General features: G+C 37.7%; 1 long non-coding RNA gene and 1 pseudogene across 1 annotated transcript in view; one reads left to right on the top strand and one right to left on the bottom strand.

The window, feature by feature from the left end:
- LOC144457565 (uncharacterized) overlaps positions 1-22,901 on the bottom strand; it is a 589,857-nt gene that overhangs the window by 166,205 nt on the left and 400,751 nt on the right. The window lies entirely within an intron of this gene.
- On the top strand, positions 7,799-10,458 carry LOC110192057 (junction plakoglobin pseudogene; annotated as a pseudogene).

Genomic DNA, 22,901 nt, shown 5'->3' with positions numbered 1-22,901 from the left:
ATTATAGAAATCTGTGGGGAGTGGAGCCAAGATGGCAGAATGAAAGCAGGAACTCACTTGGGCTCTCCCCTAAACCCCTCCAAATACCTGTAAAAATTACTCTAAACAAATTCTAGAGCAGCAGAACCCACAAAAAGAAAGAGTGAAACAAATTTCCAGCCTAAGACAACCAGGATGATCTATGGGAAAGGTCTGTTGAGCCAGGCTGGAAGAGGAGGACAATTCAATGTGGACTGGGCCAGCACAGACCAGGCCCCAGCAAATAGGCCTCAGGGGACTAAATCCTGAAAGACTTTCCACAAAGGAAAACTCCCCAGAATATTATAGCCAAATCCCAGAGTTCCCAGGTCAAAGAGAAAATATTGCAAGCAGCCAGAAAGGAACAATTCAAGATTTTGGAAACATAATCAGGATAAGAAAAGATTTAGCAGCTTCTTCATTAAGGGATCAGAGGGCTTGGAATATGATATTCTGGAGGTCAAAGAAACTAGGATTACAACCAAGAATCACCTACCCAGCAAAACTGAGTATAATCTATGAGGAGAAAAAATTGTCATAAAATGAGATAAAGAAATTTAATGCATTCTTAAGAAACCAGAGCTAAATAGAAAATTTGATTTTCAAACATAAGACTTGAGAAGTATGAAAAGGTAAACAGGAAAGAGAAATCATAAGGGACTTATTAAGGTTGAACTGCTTACATTCCTACATGGAAAGATGATAGTTGCAGCTCATGATACCTTCCTCATTATTAGGGTAGTTAAAGGGTATACATATATATACATACATACATATATATATATATATATATATATATATATATATATATATAGACGGAGAAGGGATGATATATATATATATATAGATGGAGAAGGGATGATATCTAAAAAAGAAAATTAAGGGGTAAGAGGAATATAATAGAAGGAGAAATGGAGAAGTAGAAGGGATAAATTATTTCACATAAAAGAGGCAAGAAAAAGCTTTTACAGTGGAGAGGAAGAGGAGGAAGGTGAGAAGGAATTAGTGAACTTTACTCTCATTGGATTTAGCTTAAGGAAGGAATACCATACACACTCAATTGGGTATGTAAATCTATCTTACCCTACAGGAAAGTAGGGGGAAGGGGATAAGAGAGGGAGGGGTAATAGAAGGGAGGGCAGATTGGGAGGGGGGTAATCAGAAGCAAACACTCTTGAGGAGGTACAAGGACAAAGGAGAGAATAGAACAAATGGGGTGGAAGGACAGGATAGGATGGAGGGAAGCATAGTCTTTCACAACATGACCATTATGGAAGTGTTTTGGGTGACTACACAGGTATGACAAATACCGAATTGCTTGCATTCTCAATGACAGTGGGTGGGGAGGGAGGAAGAGAGAGAATTTGGAACTCAAGGTTTTAAAATTGTTTTTATGTGCAACTAGGAAATAAGATACATAGGCAATGGGGTATAGAAATCTATCTTACCCTATAGGAAAAATAGAAGGCGAAGCAGATAAGAGAAAAGGGGTGGTGATATAAGGGAGAGCAGATTGGGGGAAGGGATAATCAAAATGCAAGCTATCATGGGGGGGAAAGGGAGAGATGGGGAAAAAATTTGGAACTCAAAATCTTGTGGAAGTGAATGTTGAAAACGAAAAATAAATGTATTGAAAAAAAGAAAAATAGTTTATTATGTCATACACATTGCTTTAGGTTATGGAGATATAAAGGCAAACACTAAATAGTTTCTATCCTCAGGGAGTTTATATTCTACTGAAGGGAATCCAGACCTCTGCAAATAATCAAATACAGAACAGATACAAGACAATTTAGGGAGGAGCACTAACAACTAGAGCAATTAGGAAAGGTCTACTGTAGAAAAGAGCAGATGAATTGAGCCTTGGTAGGAACAAAGGATTTCAAGAAGTAGAAGTGAGGAGAACAGACATTTAGGCATGAAGGTAACCTGTGCAAAAGCATGGAGGTGGGAAATAGAATTTCATGCATGAAGAACACCAAGGAATTCAGTTTATTTGGTATAGAGAGTGTATGAGAGACAGTATGTAGAGTGGATAAGAGGCAGTGATGTGAAAGATGCTAAATTGTTTAAAGGAAAGGGAAAGAGATCCAAATAAAAATTATTTGGCTGCTAACATTTGAGGGTGAATTATTTTGCTTCTTCTGAGCTCAGGTTTGTAATAATTTAGGTTTTCATTATAGATTTAGAGATGAAGGGGATTGTAAATACCATCTAGTTCAAACCCATTATTTTACAGGTAATGTATTTGAGGTACAGAAGAATAAAGTAGCTTACCCAAGATTATATAAGAGGAAAGTAAAAGGCATGGTTAGGATTTGAACCTAGATCCTCTGAATTCATTTACCTATGTTCATTAGTTGTGCAAACTTCTTTCAATGGCTGAACAAGTCAAATCTCTCCTCCACCCCTGGGTTAGTTTAGTCAGGCTGTTTTTTTAAAAATTATGTTACCTTCTTATTCCTTGATAAAATGAAGGAACAAACAAAACCTTAACTGGCAAGTTAAGGAATTATTCAAATTATTTTGATTTTGATGATAGATGTTGGCCAAAAAGGAGAATCTGAGCAGAACCTATAATACTTTACCAGCTTGCTAATCCTTATAGTGTAACTGTTTAAGGTAAGATGGTCAGAAATCAAGATTGGGAGAGGAGAGATTTCTTTTTGTTCCTCTTTGGGTATATATAAAGAGCCAACAGCATCTGACTTGGTAGTAAGGATGGATGACCTAAGGTAAGAGGCAGAAACAGAATTTGCTCAAAGAGAAGCTCTTGGATGGTACCTTCATAGATTGCCAGACAGAGGGAGGGCCTGTTTGTCTATTCACTTGAATGTTATTCTACCACAGAGCTATCTTGCAGTGGACTATTTTATAATAGACTGCCCAGGCTGCATACAGCCTAATGCAGCAAAGTCAGAGATTTGTGAAGATATGCACAGATGTGTGCAGATATTGAACTTTGGAGTTAAGTTTAAAAAAATGGAATAATAAATTAGTAAAGTAAAATAGTAAAAATAGAATGGTAAATTTTTGATATGGGAAATACTTTATTGGAGGAAAACCTTTAAGACAAGGTTTTGTTCTACCCAATTAAATATCTTTTATTGTCCTCAAAATGTGCAATGGATTCTTTAAATGTTTTCATTGAGTATATGATAGTAATTACAAGATAGATCATGAAACAATGAATGCAAAAGCATGCATGTTAGCATGCTAGCCTGCTAATGTTTTTATCAAAGATTCTCTCAACACGTGTGCATTATTTGTGTAAAATTTATGTAGATGGAAAAGTACAAGCATGGTTTGGTTGTGTTTATTTTCTCTCAATTACATATATTTTTTAAAGTAATGATAAGGCATGATGTCTTTTGTATTTTCCTTTCCTTCAGAAATCTTATATATTCATCCTTCAATATCCTCAAAGCTGTGCTACCATAATCAAGTACTTTCTCTGTTTATATTTGATGTAGTCCAAATGACTTACCCAACTTTGTTATCTTTGCTGCCATTTCCATTTCTACAATTACACAGGCAGGAATTTCATGTTAGAATTCAAATGTATGTCCTTAATGTTGTTGATGATGTTTATTTTAAAAATATTTTCAGATGTTTTCCATCTTATTTGTTTGTTTTTTCTTCTTCTTCTTCTTCTTCTTCTTCTTCTTCTTCTTCTTCTTCTTCTTCTTCTTCCAGTTTTTGCCCTTGGGATAACTTTTCTTGAGACTACTCTGTAAATTAACTTTATTCTCCATTGCTTTTATATAATTTATGTAATGCCACTGATAATCTTCCTTATATATCTCCTTAAGGTTTTACAAATAAGCACCTATTATCAACCATTGTTACACTGGGCTGTTATATCATTCCAGTTTGAAACAAATATCATTTCATGGGATGTTTGGTTATCTTGTACAGAAGTGATCATAATTAGTCTTTGACAATAATTATAGTATATGCACCAATATCTGGCACAGAATAAAAGAAGAGGTAGCAACATTTTATGAAGAACTTAATAAGATCCTGCAAAGTAAATTAATATATACTTTGATTCTCAATGATTCCTTTGCAACATAATGTTTAAAAATAAGTTTCAGGAGTATGGAATGAGAAAAGCCAAAGCCTTACAAACTAGGGAAGGAAGTAAGCATTTATATAGCATCTACTATGTGCAAAGAACTATGATAAGCACTTTAAAAAATTACCTCATTTGAGGATCACAAAAACCTCAAAATGTGCAATGGAGTCTTTAAATGTTTTCATTGAGTATATGATAGTAATTACATGATAGATCATGAAACAATGAATGCAAAAGCATGCATGTTAGCATGCTAGCCTGCTAATGTTTTTATCAAGATAGGTGCTGCTATTATCCCCATTTCACAGTTGAAGGAACTGAGACAGACAGAGACTAAATAACTTTTCTAGGGTCACATAGCTTGGAAGTGACTGAGTTGAAGTTTGAATTCAGGTCTTCCTGACTACAAGCCCAGCATTGTACTTAATCACACTGTACCACCTACTAGCCTACCCAAGAAACCTGATAACTGCCTGCAGTGGTATTTAGGCTTGTTTTACCCTTCCCATTGTAGTAATTGATTTATGTATGTTAAAAGTTTGTATGAAACTGTTCTAATTGATATAGCCATCCTTTCTTCCATCTATTTCCAGTTTTGGAGTGTTAATAATTTGCTTACTATGGTTATACTTGAGTTGTTTTAATTTCACAATCAATTTTCTTATTTTTATTCTCTTTTCAAGCTTTTTACTAATTTGGATTTCTCTGTTGTGTCCTAGTCCTCCCCTCCCCTGTATGATAACATGTGACAATTTGGATTCACAAAAATCTCAGCAGTCTAAACCATTTGGTTGAAACTAGGGCAATGAAATTTATTAGGGGTTACTATTAAGTTGTATACTTAAAAAGAAAAAGAAATCAATTTCATTGGCACATGATAGGGGAGACATGAGTGGATAAATAGTTGAAAAGTACTGTGGATTTTAGTGCATGACAAACTCAATAAAATTCAACAATATGTTATGGAAATTTGTTTTTTTTTAAAACTGATGTTAACTTTTTGTCTTTTAATAGTGACAGTGATAGTGATCAGAGAAATGGAGGTGTCATTTCACTGACTATGCTGAGGTTACACTATATTTAGAGTACTGTGTTCACTTCTGGGAAAGTTATTTTAGCAAAGTCTTTGGAAAAATTAGAACATATTCAGAAGAAGTTGAACAATATAATTAAAGGAGCATAGACTATTCCATATGAAGAACATTATGCAATAAATGAGTATATTTATCCTAAAACAGGGTTTATATCTGAAACATTGAGATGGATTTTTCTATTTGATTTCAAGGGGTAGAGGTAAGAAAAAAAGAGTAGAAATTAAAGAAAACAGATTTAAATTAAAGGTAAATATATTTTCCTTATTAGATCTTCCCCAAAGTGGAAGAGAATGCATCATAAGATAGTGAGTCCACCTTCTCTACTCATTTGATGTTTCTGAATAAAGTTTGAATTGTTATAAAAGTGATTCTTAATTAAATGAGTTGAGGTAGATGGCCTCACAAGTCACTTTCAACTTACAAATTTTATGATCCTCTGACATATTGATCATGATGTGTTGATTGTATAACCCAAGTCCTAAATCCATTAGTATGGGACTATCAGTGGTGGAGATCAATGGCTCATGCCTCTGTTAGGCAGAGGGTGGATTTGGAAAAAGCAAGGTTCTGCAGTCACTTTGGGTACTTCTGGCTTCACCTTTGAGAGGGAAGATAGAAGATGCCAGCCCTACCTCAGATTACCGAAATAAAAAGACATTGGGAAGAAGCCAGCATGAAAGGGAATTAGCAATCTCTGTCATGACTGTATTTCCATCTTGCTAAATCAGACAGTTTGGAGAACTTTTCCTTGGGAGAGACCCAGAGCTATCTTTTGATTGAGCTGAGTAATTTTACTCCAAATGGGAGTGTTTCTTACTATATATTTTCTAGTATATATTTACCTTTCTGTGATTTCCATTTTGCTCTCAACTTAGATGAATGTATTCCTTTGTTACTTTCTATGTATATCCATTGTGGAATTAATATTTGGTGGAAAGGGATTCAAGCCTTGGATATAAAGTTTGGGGTCTTTCCTTTCCTAATTAATGAGAAGCAATCTGAAGTTAGCTTATACCTGAAAAACATACCCTCCTAGACTAACAATATTCAAAGAAGCAGCTAAAAATAATTCTATCCTGGTGCCCCCTCTTTCTAAGGAGAGCAGGGTGGCCAAGATTCTGACCCCAACCTCCTGCTCCTCCTCCTAGAATGAATTAAAGTCTTACTTGTAGAAGATTTGGGGGCTGGGTAGAGAGAAGATGTCTATTTAGGCTCCTATCAGATCTGTCATATCACTTTTCCATGAAAGCATGCCAATCCTTTTAGGGATCCAGTTGATCATTTGTCACAAGGACAGTTCCCCACATGTAGCATTGAAGTGTACTTATGTGGCTTGATGGAACATGTAGTTACATGTCTTACTTCCCATTGCCACTGTGACAGGATACACAAGGAAGGTGTTGGAGACTACAAATGGGGAAGAAAGACAGGGATCAGAGTACATTTATAACCTACATCTATGATGACAGACTAAATCTGGTGATGTAGAGTTAAAAGGGATCTTAGAGTCTAATTAATTCCATCATTATACAAATGAGAAGACTGAAGCCTAGGGCAGGTAAGTGACTTGTTCAAGATCACTTAGCTAGTAAAAGTCAGAAGTGGGATTTGAACTTTGATTAGAATACTTTGATTCAAGAGCTAGAGTTCTTCCATTATACCATATCGCCTTCCGTTGATGGAAAGATACAGCAGCAAAAAGGAGTTGGCAAGATAGTTTGCATACACTGCAATACAACAGAATAGTTCATTTTCCTGAGGAGCAAACTTGGTGTTGGCAATTAGGGAAAAAACCTAATTTGGGAAACATCTTTCTAGCTGTTCCCAGGCTTATAAGGGATTGTGAATAGGCTATTTAATGAAATTAATGACATAGTAGAGGGTTTTATAATGGTGTACAATGGAGTAGATAGATAAAATAATCCAGTAATAATATTATCTTGTGTTTATGTAGCATGTGAGAGTTTATAAAGCACTAGTGATTGAGGGATAGTAAGTAGCACAGTGGGTAGAATGCTAGACTTGGAGTCAGGAAGACCTAAGCTCAAATGCTATCTCAGACACTTACCTCACCAGCTGTGTGGTCCTGGCAATGTCCATTCACTTCTGCCTGACCCAGTTTTCTCATCTATAAAATGTGGATAATAGAAATTAATTTACTGGGTTGTTTTGAGTTTTAAGTTAGATAATATGTGTAAAAGACATTGCAAATCTTGAAGTTCCATATAAATGCTAGATATTATCATTATTGTTGTCATTACAACAATCTTAGAGGCATTATATCAAAATTTGGTTGTCTGGAGAAGTTCATCAGCATCGTATGTTAATTTCACAAAGGCACGTTTGTCTAGGTTCTGAATAAGAGATGATGCTTTCACACTTTCCCAGTAACCAATGGAGAGACATAAGGCTTTTTAGTTTGATGTTTTTAGCCATGTTGTCAAATACTTTGAATGAGGACAAACAAAGCATCATCGGCTACCCACTTTGACAATAAATTATTCAACTTGAAAAGGCTACAAGTTAAGAATAAAGTAAAGGGAGTGTTGGTATATGATTTTTTTGTTTGCAGATGATTGTGCACTCAAATGCAGCCTCTGAAGCCGAGATGCAACAAAGAACTGATTGCTTCTCTGCTGTTTGTGCTGATTTTGGCCTAACAGTTAACATCAAGCAAACACAGGTGCTCTATCAGCCAGCACCATTCCATCCATATGTGGAACCATCAGTTACAGCAAAAGGAGAAGTTTTGAATACTATGGATAAGTTCACTTACCTTGGCAGTATACTTTCTAGGGACGTACACAACGATAATGAGGTTGACATACACGTTGCCAGGGCTCACTCAGAGTTTGGGAGTTTCCCAAGGAAAGTGTGGGAGAGAAGTATTAGACTACTACCAAACTGAAGGTCTAAGGGCTGTTGTGCTGACCTCATTGTTTTTTTTTCCTGTGAAACCTGGACAGTATACAAGCACCATGCCAGGAAACTGAATTGCTTCCATTTGAATTGTCTTAGGAAGATTCTGAAGATCACCTGGCAGGATAAGATACTAGACACTGAGGTCTTTTCTTGAACTAAATTGCCAAGCATTCAAACTCTACTGCAGAGAGCACCACTCCAATGGGCTGACCACATTGTTTGAATGCCAAACCTATGCTTGCCTAAAAGACTAATTTATAGAGAATTCACACTGGGCAAGTGATTACATGGTGGTCAGAAAAAGCAATACAAGGACACTCTCAAGGTCTTAAGAACTTTGAAATTGGTGCGGCCAGAGTCTTGAGTAGCCACCTACTGAGCAGAGCCCAGCCCAGCCCCAGTCTTGCCTGCTGCTCCAAGCCTAGACTACGAGTACAGCAACTGCCATGGAGGTGATGCCTGGTTGAACAGCCCATCAAGGTGACAGAGTGGCAGCAGACATACACCTACAACTCAGGCATCGACTCTGAGGCCAACACCTGTGTGCTGTCAGTCAGCAGCAAAGGTGATCTAGAATGTCAGATGGCAATGATGAGGACCTAGCGGGTGAGGGCAGCCAAGTGCATTGAGATGACCAAGGACCATTCTCTCCTATTGATCACCCAGATTGATGGACAGGCCACCAATGTGCAATGATTAGACAAGCCCTTACAGCTGTCAAAATTTGGATACTGCCTGCTGTACCACCAGCATCCTGTGCAATCTCTTTCACCACCATAAGGGGCTGCTTGCCATCTTCAAGTCAGAGGGCATCCCTGCTTTGGTCCATATGCTCAGTTCTCCAGTGGAATCAGTCCTGTTCTATGCCATCACAACATTGTATAACCTGCAGCTGTATCAAGAGGGTGTCAAGCTGGCTGTCCACCTGGCTGATAGGCTACAGAAAATGGTGCCTCTCCTCAACAAGAATAACCCCAAATTCCTGGCCATTACCACTGACTACCTGCAGCTACTTGCCTATGGCAACCAGGACAGCAAGCTCCTCATCCTGGCCAATGGGGGCCCCTAGACCCTGGTGCAGATTTACGAGAAACTGCTCTGGACCACAAGCCACAAGCTCAAGGTGCTGTCTGTGTGCCCCAGCAACAAACCTGCCATTGTGAAGGCTGGTGGTATGCAGGCACTGGGCAAACTCTTGACAAGCAACAATCCTCACCTTATGCAAAACTGTCTGTGGAGCCTGTGTAACCTCTCAGATGTAGCCACTAAACAGGAAGGCCTGGATGGTGTGTTGAAGGTCCTGGTCAACCAGCTGAGTGTGGATGATCTGAATGTGCTGACCTGAGCCACAGGCACCCTTTCCAACCTGACCTGTAACAACAGAAAGAACAAGACATGAGTGCCACAAAAGAGTGGCATGGAGACACTGATCCATGCTATCCTGCATGCAGGCAACAAAGACAGCATCACCAAGCCTGCACTCTGTGCCATGTGGCATCTCACCAGCCACCACCCAGATGCCAAGATGGTCCAGAATTCTGTGCACCTCAACTATGGCATCCCTGCTATTGTCAAACTGCTCAAGCAGCCCAACCAGTGACCTCTGGTAAAGGTAACTTTTGGATTAATCAGGAACCTGGCCTTGTGTCTTGCCAACCATGCTCCCCTGCAAGAGGCAGTGGTTATTCCCTGCCTCGTCCAGCTGTTGATCAAGGCCCATCAGGATGCCAGAGCCATGCAGCTGCAGGCACACAGCAGCCCTACACAGATAGTGTAAAGATGGAGGAAATTGTAGAAGGCTGTACTGTGCCCTGCACATGATTGCCCAGAAACCCATGAACCACATGATGGTCTTCTGGTTGAACACTATCCCTCTGTTTGTACAGCTCCTGTACTCATCAGTAGAGAACATTCAGTGGGTGGCAGCTGTGTGAGCTGGTCCAGTACAAGGAGGCTGCCAACTCCACTGATGCTGAGGGGGCCCCTGCCCCATTCATGGAGCTCTTGCACTGCTGCAGTGAGGGCACTGCAACCTATGCTGCTGCCGTTCTACTCCGTATCTCTGAGGACAAGAACCCAGATTATGGCAAACATATTTCTGTGGAGCTCACAAATTCACTCTTCAAATATAACCCTGAGAGGCTGCCTGGGAGGCTGCCCAGCATGATCCCCATTAATGAACCTTACCAAGAGGACCTAGATGCCACATACCGTTCCATGTACCCAAAGGATGGACTCCTGGACCGTATGGAAATGCACATGGACATGGATGGGGACTGCCCCATTGACACCTACAATGATGGTCTCTGGCCCCTCTACCTTACTACTGACTATATGCTAGCCTAGCCCAGCCCCTCACTCATGGTATCTTTTTTTTTTTCTTTTAGGCAATTGAGGTTAAGTGATTTGCCCGTGGTCACACAGCTAGTAAGTGTCAAGTGTTTGGTCTAAGGCCACATTTGAACTCAGGTCTTCCTGACTTCAGGGCTGGTACTCTATCCACTGTGCCACCTAGCTGCCCCCATGGTTTCATTCTTGATTCCTAAGTGGCTAACTCCAAGTGAGGGACTGAGACAAAAAGTGCCTGAGCAGAGGACCAAGCTGGGTGGCTAGAACTTCACTTGCCCATGCCCATAAGAGGTTCTCCTCTTTAGGGTTTTTATTAATTTTAGGTTTTCTTTCTCTCTGTCTCTCTGTGTGTGTGTGTGTGTGTATGTGTGTGTGTGTATGTGCTGTGGGGTGTATGGCCTGACACCCCCTAATCCTCCCCCCAGCCCTGTGTCTCCCCTGGTTCCTGAAGTTTTAATATAGATAGATAGATAAATAGATAGATAGATAGATAGATAGATAGATAGATAGGTAGATAGATAGGTAGATAGATAGAAATATCTATCTATCTAGATACCTATCTCTATCTCTATCTCTATCTCTATCTCTATCTCTATCTCTATCTCTATCTCTATCTCTATCTCTATCTCTATCTCTATCTCTATCTCTATCTCTATCTCTATGTATGCCAGCTCTCCATTACTCTGTCTCAATGACCTGCCTCTGGTCCAATCACTCAGGCACCTTTTCCCCTTTCCAAACTCTCAGTGCAGGTAGTCTGGAGCCTGGAGAAGCTTTGGTTTATGCTGATTTCTGAATTTGCTTTTTCCAGTCCCCTCCTGATCCCCAGTCCAGAGTTTAGGACTCAAACTTCAGAAACTCAAAGTTTCTCTATTCCAAAGGACTTCGAAAAATAAAGGGACAGACCACATGAAATGAGCCCAGAGAGAGAGAAAGTAGTCTTACTGTGGGAGACTTTGTGCTTCTCTCTCCAGGATGCTGAATTGGCTTTTTAGCTGATAAGGAGAGCACAGTGCACAACCCCTTCTCTCCTCCCACTTCCCCATGTAACCCCTCTGACCCTGGAGAAGCAACTCATACTCTTCACTAGCCCTCTCTGGTGTGTGGTGTGGGTTTCTTCCCTCTATTTGTTTCATTCTCCCCTATTGCCCTGCATGGGAGTGGTAGGGGAAGTTGAGGGGAGCAATGACTCAGAGTTTGACTATAATCTCTGAAAGGTTTTGGTTATTGGTTTTTTTTTTTAATAGACCAAAGCAAAGAATAAAAATAAAAAACATGAAAAAAAGAAGAACTTTGGAATTGATTATGTGACATGGGAGACATTGGCACAGGCCACTCAGCATGGCATGCCCTCATCAGAGAAAGTGCTGTGCTCTATTAGCAAAGCAGAATTAAAGTAGCTCAGTAAAAATGGGACATGTGCAAAATTAGAGAATCCCCCCCAAATTTTCACATGGTCTATTTAACTTGACCTGTGGTAGAGCTTTCTGAGCTCATATTGTTCTCATCAGCCACAGTCAGACATACTGTAACTTGACTCTAACATAGTGCTGCCATTTTGGTCCTCTTTGAGAATGAAGGACAGCAACCAAAAACTAACCCAACAACAATCCTAGAGGTAGGTAGGCAGGGCAGCTAAGTGGCATAGTAGATGGAACGCCAGGCCTGGAGTCAGGAAGACTAATCTTTCTGAGTTCAGATCTGGCCTCAGACACTTACTAGCTGTGTGGCCTTGGGCAACTGTTTGCTTCAGTTTCCTCATCTGTAATACAAGCTAGAGAAGAAAATGGCAAATCATTGTAGTATCTTTGCCAATAAAATGCCAAATAGGGTCATAAAGAGTCAGGTTCAAATGAAAATGACTAAAAAACAAAGAAATAAGTAGTAAAAAAATTACTATTGAATAGACTATATCAAATCTACATCTTCATCTGCATTGTACAACTTTGCTTTATTCTCTGAGGATGATAGGGCCAGTCAATCAGTCAGTAAGCATTTGTCAAGCATCTACTATGTACCAGGCACTATGCTAATAACCAGGGATGTCAAAAGACAGACTCTGTCCATGAGGAACTCACAATCTAATGCCCTTTATTCCCACTACCAAGATAATATCCCTCTATATCTACCTGTGATTTCTTCCTTCCAATCTTTTTCAAGACCTTGTTCCTTTGATCATTCCCTCACACCTAATCTTTATCTCTCAAACTCAACACGTCCAAAGCAGAATTCAAACATTTTTCCCATTACACCCAGCCTCTTCCAAATTTCCCTTTTCCTGTTCGTGTCCAAAAACTTGGAATCATCATTGATTTTTCACTTTCTGTCACCCTTCATATTCAGTTAATTGTCAGTTCCCATTAATTCTATCTCTACAGTTTCTCTCATCCATTCCCTTTTTTCTATTCATACTAATAAAATATAACTTCTGGACCTAATTAATTTTTGCTTAGAGTATTGTAATAATTTATATTCTTACTCCCCATCTCTTCTTTCCCTAATCTATGCTTCACATAAATAATGAAATGTCTTCCTTAGAAACATTTGACAACATACGCATTCCTATTTACAATACCTATTGCCTGTAGGATGAAAAACAAACTCCTTAGTCTGTTTTTTTTCCCAGGTCCTTCTTTAACATTGTAGCTCAAACATAACTTTTCAAGAATAGTTCATATTACAATTCTTCATGCACTTTACATTCCACATATGCTGAACTAGCAGTTCTTTCTCATATTGGGAATACCATCTCCAAGCTCTGTGCATTTGTATAAGCCATCACCAGTAACAAGAGTTCACTTGCTTTTCATTTCTACTTTCAGAATTCTGGCCTTCCTTCAAGACTCAACTCAATTATCGCCTCCACAGACACATTTTCTCTGATCTCTCCTCTTCAAATTACCTTGTATTATACTTATGTGTATACATATTGTATCCCGTCCTCCAGAAGCATGTAAGTTCTTTGAATGAATGCATAAAAAAAGTTCTTTTCATGTCATCATCACTGTACCACATAATTGATACTCCACAGAAGTTTGTTGATTGAATTGACTGAGAAAAATGAGTCTCAGGGATGTTGTCACTTATCCTTGCTCATGTCAGAGGCAGAACTCTAATTTTTGTCCTCTTGATTTCAAATACAGGGTTCTATTCACTAGCCCAAATTACTTCATTTTCCACAGACACTCCACCAGAATAAAAACATCTTATATCTTCTAAGTGGTTTTGAGCAATCCTATAGTAGTATCAGCTTGACTCCACAGTGATTGGATGAATGAATAGTATGAATACCATGCTTAAAATCCACCACATAAAAAAGCACTATAAGAGAAAACTTTACCTTTCCTATGAAGAACAGAAGATACAGAGGGAGGAAAAATCAAATGAGGTCAGTATGGGGCTAGTCCTGTGGTTTCACTGAGGCAGGGAATTTCCACCAATGTAGGTGGACACCTGAGCCACAATTCTAAGTCTTAGAGGCTTGCCTGAAGTGGAATGGGGTCCTTTTCCTCCTTTTCTTCTTCAAGGTTATGTCTTTCTGCTTGTGTCTTTGATCCCTTTCCTTCTTGTCCTCTCCAGAACCTTCCCTAATTTTTTCCTGTATTTATCTTGTACAGTTATTTTCATGTTGTCTCCCCCATTGGACTATGAGCTGCTTGAGAGCAGGGATGTTTTCTTTTTCTTTTCTTTTTATCTCCAGTACTTAGTACAACACTTGAGCACATATTAGGTGCTTAAAAATGTTGATTGACTAAGGGACTGAATGCAACAGGTAAACAAATAAGCATAATACTAGGTAATATATGGGAACCAATTCACTGAGAGCTGATTTGCTCTGTCACATAGCCAGTGTATGTCCTAGGAAGGATTTGAATTCACATCTTACTTTTTTTCCTTGCTGACATTGAGGCCAGCTTATTATCTGCTGTCTGTCTGACTGTGAGGCCTGGATGGAAGAAAAAATTCATTTAAATTAGGTTGAATTTTGCTTGCTTATTTTTGAGAGAGATAGTTATGTTAAAAGTAAGAAGTGAAAGAATTGATCGTTGCTAAAGAAATGCAACAAAATGCTTTAAAAAAAGCAAAAACAAGTAAACAAAAATCCTTGAATTCAAACTCATGTTTCCTTAATAGAAGGTAACACAGGTGGAGAGGGAAAAGAAATGAGAGATGCAGAGACAAAGTAAAGTGAGGAAGAAGATGTAGGGAAAAGTCATCGAAAGATAAACAAATTGAGGCAGCAGGAGATAGATTGGCTTGAAGAAAAGATAGAACTAATGTAAAAACACAGAGGGTTGAAAGGGGGTGAGAGATAGAGACAGCAACAGAAACAGAGACAGAGAGACACAAACATAAAGACGCAGGGATGGAAACACCAAGGCAGACAGAGACAGAAAGAACAGGATCTGAAGATCAAAAATTTTACAACTGGAAAGGGTCCTTGGAGGACATCTAGTTCCCTCCCATCCTCCCTTGTTTTGCGGAAACTGAGGTCCATAGACTATAAGTTACTTTCCAGCAATAACAGGAAGCATAATATATATATTCCAAATTCACTACATTTTAGTAAAAGAGAAGAGAAACACATAGATAATAAATCAATAAACATTTATTAAGTGTCTACTATGTGCTAGGTACTGTGTTAAGCTGGAGAGACACAAAAAGACTGTTTTTGTCCTCAAGAAGTTTATCTTTTAAGAGGAGACAACATGCAAACATTTGTATAGCAAGCTGTATAAATGAAAGATGAAAAAAATTATTAATTGAGGGAAGGCACTAGAGTTAAGACTGGTTGGAGAAAGACAATTAGAGAGATTTAATGATTCTCAGTCTCAAGGAAAATAACTCTTTTCATACTCTGCTCTGCTTTAGAACTAGGGGCTTTAGATAATACCACCCATTTCACCTGTCCTTTGAAATTCTAATTGTTTCCTATCAATAGCTCCAAAATTAGCCTCCCCAGCTAAACACCCAGAAAGAATATAGTCAGTTTCTTCTCTAAGGAATCCTTAGGATATCAAAATCATCACATGGGGATCATTATCTTCATTTCATTTGTGAAATGAAATTAAACTGAGAGTTGGATTATCATCAGTAAGTAGGAGAAAATATCAAGAACCAGGAGAAGGGACATTTTTCAACCTATTTGAAAATGCTTCAATATCTGAGACTCCTTAAGAACTGTGGACATTGTCTTTGATGTAGTCTTAGCCACGTTATGATTTATAACATTAGTTGTTACAAGAATACTTAAAATAGAGATTAATGGCTTTCTTTAAAGGACTTAATTTTATAAAACAATAAAATTGGAAAGGCCTTAAACACTATTCAAGAAAAGTCAGGAAAGTCCTTCACCCCAGCTTTCCATATGGATTTTATGGATTATCTCCCCCATCCACTTGATAAGATTACAGGGTGGGGATCTTGCTGTAGGCATCAGAAGCATACCTCCCTAGGAGATGCATATGTACAATGATAATTTAATTGATTAGACTTTAGAGATGAAGCCTTCTTTCTGATAATTGGTTGAATTTCAGATGGATGTACTTCAATTACTAGTGTGGCTTGTCAGTTTTACTCTTTTTACCCTTTTACCTGTTTTTTTATGAGTTTTCACTTCCTTAGACTTTCAAGAAAGACTTTCGGCAGGAAAGGAATGGATTTCTCTGTTCCTGCTCCCACTGCTTAACTGTAGAAGCAGAAAAGGTGACCTGTGCTTCTCAGAAGATTCTAGGACTTTTTGGACCTCCAGCTCTTATGAATGCTTTCTTCTGTCCTTCTGTTTCCTTTTCTAGAATAGGTCAGACTTAGAATCTTAATAATGAAATTATCCTGCTCTTGAGGACTGCCTCATGGGGGCTCTTTGAGTTCCTGAGATTGAGTGTCAGGTACTAGACTCTACTAAAGTAAAATTTTTAAAATAAACTTTTATTTTCAAAATTTTTATTTATAATTGTTTTCCCCAAGTCATCTTACTTAAAAGAACAAATAAATGGACAAGCTTGGATTTGTTTTGTTTTTACATTATAAACATTTATAGATTACTCCAATCTTAGAAGAGCTCTCTTATAGCAAAGTCCAAAGAAAAAAAGGAAAATTAACAATAGTGACCTCATCTGAGGAGAAGAAGGAGGAAGTGGAGTAGGGGAGCAGAAGAATATTCCTTGTAACAAAAATGCTATAAATAGTGAAGCAAAACAAATTCCCTCCCTCATTGACTGTTACAAAAATATGTATGTTTCATCTTGTGCCTTCAATTCATTACTTCCATGTCAGGAAGTGAATATGTTTCCTCATCAGTCCTTGGGAACCATAGATAGTCATATTATTGATCATAGTTCTTACATCTTTCAAAATTATATATGTTTACAGTGTTGTTATTGTATATGTTGTTCTTTTTCTACTCACTTCATTTTTCTTCAGTTTATCAAAGAAATTGAATTGAACTGTAAATTAATCATTTTTATAATGCTGATTTTACAGTAAAAGTTATTATTCTGGTTCTTCTTGCCTATGCATCACTTAATATGTTTTTCCACATGTCTTTGAAAACATCTATTTCTTCATTTCTTATAGAATAATAATAGTATTCGATTATATTCATGTAGTACAAGTTATTCAATCATTTCTTAACTGATGAGCACCCTTTAATTTACAGTATTTTGCCATTACACAAAGAGCTGCTATAAAACTTTTTGTACATATAGGAACTTTTTCTATTTCTTCAATAAATTTTAGCCATAGGCCTAAGGGTAGGATAGGTGTGTTAAAGGGCATATACTATATAGAAATTTTTTTGTGGAAAATTCTAAATTATCTTCCTGCCATATCTGTTCGCAGTACCACCAATAGTTCATCAATGTACCTGTTTTTTCCTGTTCCACCCAATATTTGTAATTTTTTATTTTTGTCATTTTTACCAATCTAATCAATGTGAGGTAGAATCTCATAACTGCTTTAGTTTTACTTTTTCTAATAAGCAATGACTTAGACCATTTAAAATATATGAATATGGATAACGTAGGTTTCTTCCCATGAGAATTACCTATTCATATCCTTACACTATCAGTTTTGGAGTAGCTCTCATTCTTTTGTTGTTGCTGTTGTTGTTGGCAATTTCTATTTATTGTTTCATTTTTAATAGTATTTTCCCACAAAGTACATGTCAAGAAAATTTTTAACATTCGTTTTCACAAGGTTTTGAATTTTTTACAAGATTTTGAAAAATTTACAAATTTTTCTTCCTCCCTCCATCTCCTCTCCTCTTGCTAAAATGCTAGGCAATTTGATATTGATTATACATGTGCTATCATGTAAAACATATTTCCATATTAGTCATAGTTGCAAAAGAAGAAACAAATCAAAAGGGAAAAAATGAAAAAGAATAAAGTAAGTGAAAAAAAAGTATTCCTTGATCTATATTCAGAGTCCATCCATTTTTTGTCTGTATGCGGATAACATTTTCCTTCGTGATTCTTTTGTATTTGCCTTGTGTTTCTGAGAAGAGCTGAGTCATTCATAGTTGATTATTACACAATGTTGCTGATACTGTATGCAATATTTTCCTGGTTCTGCTCATTTCACTTTGCTTCATTCCATTCAAGTCTTTCCAGGCTTTTCTGAAATCTGACTTTTCATTGCTTCTTATTGACAATAGCATTCCATTACATTCATATACCATAGCTTGTTCAGCCATTCCCCAATTGATGGACATCCCTTCAATTTCCAATATTTTGTCACCATGAAAAGGGCTGCTATAAATATTTTTAGCACATGTAGGTCCTTTTTTTCTTATTTTGTGATCTCTTTGGGATATAGACCTAGTAATAGTATTTCTGGATCAAAGGGTTTTCATAGTTTGGTTGCATTTTGGGCATTGTAGTTCAAAATTACTCTCCAGATTGGTTGGATCAGTTCATAACTTCACCAACAGTGCATTAGTTTCCCAATTTTCCCAATCCTCTCCAACATTTATCATATTCCTTTTTTGTCATGTTAGCCAATCTGATTGGTGTGAGGTGGTACCTCAGAGTTGTTTTAATTTGCATTTCTCTAATCAAAAGTGATTTAGAGCACTTCTTCATATGCCTATACATAGTTTTGATTTCTTCATCTGAAAACTGCCTATTCATGTATTTTCACCATTTATCATTTGGGGAAGGGCTTGCATTCTTTTAAATTTCACTCAGTTATCTATATATTTGAGAAATGAGCCCTTTACCAGAGCTACTTGCTATAAAGATTGTTTCCCAGATTTCTGCTTTCCTTCTTATCTTGGTTGCATTGGTTTTGTTTGTGCAAAAGCATTTTATATTTCATATAATCGAATTGTCTGTTTTACATTTCATAATGCTCTCTATCTCTTGTTTGGTTATGAACCTGCAACTCAATTAACTTCTTTAAGAATTTGGATGCTATACCACTTGATACATATATAATTAGTATTGATATTACTTCATTGTCTATGGTGCCTTTTAGCAAGACTTAGTTTCCTTCCTTTTAATTAGGTCTATTTTTTCCATTTTTCTGTGTCCAAGATCAGGATTGCTACCCCTGTCTTTTTTTTTTTTAACTTCAGCTGAAGGATGATAGATTCTGTTCCATCTCCTTACCTTTACTCTCTGTGTATCTCTCTGCTTAAAGTTTGTTTCTTATAAACAACATATTGTAGGATTCTAGTTTTTGATCCATGCTGCTATCCACATCTGTTTTATGGGACAGTTTATCCCACTAACATTCACAGTTATGATTACTAACTATGTATTTCCCTCCATCCTGTTTTTCCTCCCATGTGTCCTCTTTCCCTTCACCCTTTCTCTCCTCAGCAGTATTTTGCTTCTGTTGACCACCTCGCCCAATTGGCCCTGTCTTCTCTCAACCTCCTCCCCCCCACACCCATATCTTTTACTTAATTTCCTCCTCTCTTACTTTCCTGTTGATTAAGATAGATTTCTATATTCAAACTATTGTGTGTATTATTCCCTCTTTCAGCCAATACTGATGAGAGTAAGGTCCAAGCAATACCCATTGCCCATTCTACCATCTGTCCATTTACTGTATTAGGCTTTTTGTGCCTCTTCATGTGAAATAATTTACTCCATTCTACCTCTCCCTTCCTTCTGCATCTGGTGTAATCCTTTTCTCCTTCTTTATTGTTATGTCATTCCCTCAAATTCATCTTATACTCATAGCCAGTGTCTCTGTATAGACCTTCTAGCTGTGCTACTAGTGTTACACTTTTTAAAAGAATTATAAGTATTATCTTCTCATGTAGGTATGTAAAAAGTTCAGCTTTATTGAATTTCTTATGTTTTCTTTTCCTTTTTTACCTTTTTAGGCTTCTCTTTGGTTTTGATATTGGAGATAAAAATTTTTGTTCAATTCTGGCCTTCTCCTTATCAAAGCTAGAAATCCATCTATTTCATTGAACGATCATTTATATTTCTCTCTTTGAAGTATTATGCTTAATTTCACTGGATAGATGATTCTTGGTAATAGTCCTAGCTCCTTTGCCTTCTGGAGTATCATGTTCCATGACTTGCAATAATTTAATGTTGCAGCTGCTAAGTCCTGTGTAATCCTGACTGTGGCTCCCTGATATTTGAATTGTTTCTCTCTGGCCACTTGTAGTATTTTTTCCTTGACCTGATAGTTCTGTAATTTGGCTATGATCTTCCTTGGACTTTTTATTTTGAGATCTCTTGCCTGAGGTGATTGGTGGAATATTGCAATTCCTATTTTGCCAATAATTTCTTGAAAGATGCTGCCCAGGTCTTGATATTGTCTCTCCTGGATCTATTTTCCAGGCCAGTTGTTTTTCCCAAGAGGTATTTTACATTTTCTCTTATTTTTTTCATTCTTTTGCATTTGATTAATTCTTGATGTCTCATAGAGTCCTTGGCTTCCATTTGCCTAATTCCAACTTTTAATGAGTTGTTTTTCTCAATTAGCTTTAGTTGAATTCTTTTCCCATGCTGTTGACTCTTTTTTCATAATTCTCTTGCACCACTCTCACTTCTTTTCCCAATTTTTCTTCTACCTCTCTTACATGATTTTTAAGCTTCTTTACGAGCTTTTCCATGAGTTTTTTTTTTCTGGGATTAAGATCATTTTTGATTCTCCTTTGGGGTTTTGTCCATAGGTGTTTTGACATTGTTGTCCTCTTCTTAGTTTGTGTCTTTGTCTTCCCTATCAGCATAATAACTTTCTATGGTCAGATTCTTTTTCTATTCTTTTTTGCTCAACTTTGCTGGCCTTTTTCCTTTCTTTTAAATTTGAGCTCTGCTCCCAGGGTAAAATTGGCACTGACTCAGGCTTCTTGTGCCAGTGGCTGCAGGCCCTGGCTGTTTACTTGGTGCTGCATGGATGTTGCCCTGAGGCCCATGGGTGACCCTGTTGTCTGGTGCTGTGCTGAAGGGGTGACTGATGCTGCTGAAGGCCATTGGGATATAGCAGCTTGCCTGGTGCTTAGCTGGGGTCCTAGTGTTGGTGTCTTGCATGCACTGAGGCAGGTGGGGTGTTCCTGAATTTCCCTGGGGCTACACTGAAGCACATGGTAGTCTGGGTCCTGGAGGCTACCTGTTTACCCCAGGGCCGTTTTGAAGCACATGAGAGTTCTCTGAGCTGGAATCTGCCCATTCCCCTGACTATTGGCTATGCCAAGGCAAGTTGCAGGGCCTGGTGTTGGCCTTTGCCTGCTGTACTGCACTAGGGCTCAGGATCTCTTGCTGCTTTGATGAGATGGGTCTTGCTGCTGGCTTGCTGGGACACTTCCTGTTCTGGACTGTGCTCCCCTTTTACCTAAGTGAGACAGACCTTTCCTGCTGATCTTCCAAGTTTCTCGGGCTAAAAGATTGCTCCACACTGTCTTTTTCCTGGTTCTGCTGTTCTAGGATTTGTTTTAGGGTGCTATTGTATGGTTGAGGGTGAATATGGGAGAGTTACAGTGATTTATTGCTTACTCAAACATCTTGGCTCTTGAAAGTCAGTAGCTCTTATTCTTACTAATTTTAAATAGTTCTTTATATATCTTGGAAATGAGACCTTTATCAGAGAAAATTACTGAAAAGATTTTTTTTCTCCTAGTTAATTGCTTCCCTTTTCATCTTAGATTTTTTGAGATTTGTGTGCAAAAACTATTTTAATTTTATACATTCAAAATTATTCATTGTATCTTCTGTGATCCCCTTCATCACTCATTTATTCATGAACTTTTCCCCTTCCCATGGATTTATAGGGAAGTGCATTCTCTCAACTTTTTTCTAGGTTCAAACTTGACCATTATGATTATGCAGCATTCAGGTTTTTTGTTTGTGTTTTACATTTACAGTATTATAATCACTGTACAACATTTTTCTGGTTCTCCTTACTTCATTATGCATCGATTTGAAAAAAAATCTTCACATGCTTCTTTGAATTCTTCATATTCACCATTTCTAATTTGTACCTTGACAGTTCTCCATGAGTTTCTCAGGCAGAGCAGATCCAAAGTGAATGGGTAGTATTTATTCAGGTGTCCCATAAATGACCTTTATCTTCTGGGGAAGTCTAATATGTAATGAGTGATTTGACTGTTTTACGTCTTCATATTTATTAACAGGCACCTGCAAGCCCTTTGCATTTTAGGCATTGAATGAAATAAAAATTGTCATACTCATATTATACATTATGTACCTTTGCGAGAAGATACCATTTGAGGAAATCTAAATGTGAACCACAGTTAATCTTTTTTTTTTTTAAGAAATTTTCTTCGAGAAATCTGAGTATGTATGAGTGTGTGTGTGGGACACACTTCAAGCAAAGAGATAATGACCATCCAATGGGATGGCAAATATCCAGTCCCTAGTATCAGAAACAGGCCTGTATGATTCTAGAAAACTTGGAGGAATGTAGCTGAATCACAGGTGACAGAGAAATTCCTTTTTGTACACAAAGCGTTAGGCGTAGGAACCAGACCCATGATTTCATTGGTATAGAGAACTCCTGAGTGAAGGAACAGTCTCTGTCAACTCAAGTTGGCACTTTTTTCTTCAGTTGTGGTCTTCTGAGTTTCCTTGACCACTGAGAGATTATCTGACTTGCTTATGGTCACAAGCCAGTATTTTTTATAGGCCTTGAGGTCAGGTCTCTATCCTCTATGCCAAACTATCTTCATTATATTTACTAGCTAGTGTTGCACATGTCTGTTGGAAGTCTCTCTCAAAATGACTGCTACACTTTTAAAAAAAGAACACTCTATTCATTCATGCTTTTTTCCAACTATAAAAATTAGAGGTGGATAAAGCTTATTTTGTCATTGAGCTTTCCACCCTGAATTCTGAGAATTGCTTGCTATATCTGGTTTACTTATAACTAATACTCATTTTAAGAACCGAATGAAGAATGATAAAATATTGAACTAAGCATTATGGACTCCAAAGGCAAGTAAAAAAAATCTCCAA

This window comes from Phascolarctos cinereus, unplaced genomic scaffold, assembly GCF_003287225.1.
Source record: "Phascolarctos cinereus isolate Bilbo 61053 unplaced genomic scaffold, phaCin_HiC Scaffold_5;HRSCAF=322, whole genome shotgun sequence".
Taxonomy (NCBI): Eukaryota; Metazoa; Chordata; class Mammalia; order Diprotodontia; family Phascolarctidae; genus Phascolarctos; species Phascolarctos cinereus.
Note: the sequence above shows the minus strand (reverse complement) of the source record. Positions and strands in the feature narration are given on the sequence as shown.